The sequence below is a fragment of the Carlito syrichta genome, unplaced genomic scaffold, assembly GCF_000164805.1.
Source record: "Carlito syrichta isolate Samal-C Ts95f unplaced genomic scaffold, Tarsius_syrichta-2.0.1 Scaffold306948, whole genome shotgun sequence".
NCBI classification, from domain to species: domain Eukaryota; kingdom Metazoa; phylum Chordata; class Mammalia; order Primates; family Tarsiidae; genus Carlito; species Carlito syrichta.
In genome coordinates, this window is record NW_007251044.1 from 81710 (window position 1) to 85040 (window position 3331).

The 3331-nt window shown below is 52.6% G+C and overlaps 1 protein-coding gene across 1 annotated transcript in view; it reads left to right on the plus strand.

The window, feature by feature from the left end:
* The window catches only part of NAPSA (napsin A aspartic peptidase), a 10003-nt gene that overhangs the window by 1449 nt on the left and 5223 nt on the right, over positions 1-3331 (plus strand). The window lies entirely within an intron of this gene.

Genomic DNA, 3331 nt, shown 5'->3' on the forward strand with positions numbered 1-3331 from the left:
GTGCAGTGGCACACTCACAGCCACCCCAGCGTCAACCTGCTGGGCTCCAGCGATCCTTCCACCTCAGCCTTCCAAGTAGCTGGAACTACAGGTGCACGCTACCGCGCCAGGCTAATTTTTTTTATTTATTGTAGAGATGAGGTCTTGCCAAGTTGCCCAGGCTGGTCTTGAACCCGCGGGCTCAGGCAATCCATTCGTCTCAGCCTCCCAAAGTGCTGGGCTGACAGGCTGAGCCACTGAGTCAGGCCAGAACTGAATTCTTTTTTTTTGAGTTGGAGTCTCACTCTGTCACCCAGACTGGAGTGCAGTGGCTGCTCCCGGCCACCGCAGCCTCGACCTGCTGGGCTCCGGCGATCCTTCCACCCTAGCCTTCCAAGTAGCCGGAATTACAGGCATGCGCTACCACGCCCGGCTGATTTTTTAATTTATTGTAGAGATGAGGTCTCCCTGCCCAGGCGGGTCTCGAACCCGCGGGCTCAGGCAATCCACTCACCTCAGCCTCCCAAAGGCACGGGATTACAGGCTGAGCCACCGAGCCTGGCTCAGAACTGAATTCTTACATTTATTTTTGTTGGGGGTCTCACTCTGTTGCCCAGGCAGTGGCACACTCACAGCCACCCCAGCACTGGCCTGCTGGGCTCAGGCGATCCTCTCACCTCCGCCGGAACTACAGGTGTGCGCTACCACGCACGACTAATTTTTGACTTACTGTAGAGACGAGGTCTCGCCAAGTTGCCTGGGCGGGTCTCGAACCCGCGGGCTCAGGCAATCCACTGGCCTCAGCCTCCCAGGTGCTGGGATGACAGGTTGAACCTCCAAGCCGGCCTCCTGCTGGAACTCTTGGTGGGGGGAAGGGTGGCCTCTTCCAGGAAGCCTGTTCCCCACTCCACGTTCTTGTGCCTCTCAAAGACTGAGCCGCAGGGGCTGGGGCAAAGGTGTGAGTGAGGGGGCAGCACTCCAAGGAGTGACTACGAGCAGGTGCCAAACTGTGACCGCACACATTTGTTGACCTGCTTCTTGAACCCAATATATCATGGACATTTTCCAAGTTGACACCCAGAGCAGTGAGTCTCAGGATGTTGTCTCAAGTCCCGGGAACTTGTTAGAAATGCAAACAGTCGGGCTCGGTGGCTCAGCCTGTAATCCCGCGCCTTGGGAGGCTGAGGTGAGTGGATTGCCTGAGCCCGCGGGTTCAAGACCCGCCTGGGCAACTTGGCGAGCTCTCATCTCTGCAGTAAATCAAAAATCAGCCGGGTGTGGTAGCGCGTGCCTGTAGTTCCAGCTACTTGGAAGGCTGAGGCGGAAGGATCACCAGAGCCCAGCAGGTCGAGGCTGCGGTGGCTGGGAGCGGCCAGTGCACTCCAGTCTGGGTGACAGAGACTCCAACTCAAAAAAAAAAAAAAAGAAAAGAAATGCAAACTCTCAGCCGAGTGCAGCGGCTCACGCCTGTAATCCCAGCACCTTGGGAGGCGGAGGCGAGAGGATTGCCTGAGTCCAGGGGTTTGAGACCAACCTGGGTAACATGGTGAGACCTCCTCTCTACAATAAATAAAAAGATTTAGTGCATGCCTGTAGTTCCGGCTACTTGGAAGGCTGAGGCGGAAGGATCGCCGGAGCCCAGCAGGTCGAGGCTGCGGTGGCTGGGAGTGTGCCACTGCACTCCAGTCTGGGCAACAGGGTGAGCCTCTGAATAAAAAAAAAGAAGAAATGAAAACTCTCCGGCCCCATCTACTTAATTGGAAACTCAGAGTTCTTAATTTTAACTATTCCTTTGAGTAAGGAGTTGGCAAACACTCACCTTAAGGGTCAAATCCAGCCTGCTACTTGCTTTTGAAACTAAAGTTTAAAGGAACTCGGGTCAGCCATGATGGCTCAGGCCTGGAATCTCAGCATTTTGAGAGGCTGAGGTGGAAGGAACACTTGAGGCCTGGAGTTGGAGAGCAGCTTGGGCAATATAGAAAGACCCTGTCTCAACACAAAAGTTAAAAAATAAAATAAAACTAGGCTGGGCACAGTGGCTTACAGCTGTAATTCCAGTGCTTTGGGAGGCCGAGGTGAGAGGATTGCCTGAGCCCACGGGTTTGAGACCAGCCTGGGTTACTTGGTGAGACCTCAGCTCTACAATTAAAAAAAAAATTAGCAGGGCATAGTGGTGCACCCCTGTAGTCCCAGCTACCTGGGAGGCTGACGTGGGAGGATCGCTTGAGCCCACAAGTGGGAGGCTGCAGTGAACCATGATCGCATCACTGCATTCCAGCCTGGGTGATAGAGTGAGACCCTAACTCAAAAAAAAAAAAAAAGAAAAGAAACCCAGCCAGGCTTATTCATTTCCATACTTCAGGTGATTGCCTGCTACACAGACAGAGCTGAGTGGCAGTGACAGAGAAGTCTGGACTGCTAAGCTTCTACAGAGAGGTTTGCCCAACTGGGTGATTCTGCGTCAAGCTGAAATTTGAGAACGACTGGTCTAGAGAGTTATTTCCTCCCTGAATTTCAGAGGCTGGATGGGACTCCTTTCCATGACGTTCCATGGCAGGGCTAAGCTGTACCCGTGATTGGCCACTGGACTCTCCAGTTTCCAAAATTAGACACATCCTCATAACACACCTTTTTGCTCTCACCCAGTGATCTCCCGTAGATGAAATTCCTAGAACTGGCTGGGTGTGATGGTTCATGCCTGTCAACCCAGCACTTTGGGAGGTGGAGGCAAGAGGATTGCCTGAGCCCAGGGGTTCGAGAGCAACCTGGACAACTTGGAGAGACCTCGTTTCTACAATAAATAATAATAAGAAGAAATAGCCAGGTGTGGTGGCACATGCCTGTAGTCCTAGCTACTTGGGAGGCTGAGGTGGGAGGATCGCCTGAGCCCAGCAAGTCAAGGTTGCAGTGGCAAGGATTGTGCCACTGCATTTCAGCCTGGGTGACACAGTGAGATCCTGACTCGGAAAAAAAAAAAAGAAGAAGAAAAGGAATTTGGCTAGGCTCGGTGGCTCAGCCTGTAATCCCAGCACTTGGGGGCCAAGGCGAGTGGATTGCCTGAGCCCGTCAGTTCAAGGCCAGCCTGGGCAACTTGGTGAGACCTCATCTCTACAATAAAAAAAAAAAAAATTAGCCAGGCATGATAGGGTGCGTCTGTAGTTCTAGCTACTTGGAAGGCTGAGGCAGAAGGATCGCTGGAACCCAGCAGGTCAATGCTGGGGTGGCCGTGAGTATGCCACTGCACTCTAGCCTGGGGGACAGAGTGAGACTCCAACTCAAAAATGAAACAGAAAAAGAAACGTTACTGTGTTAATGTCATGGTTTAAATTCTTTTTTTTTTTTTTGAGGTGGC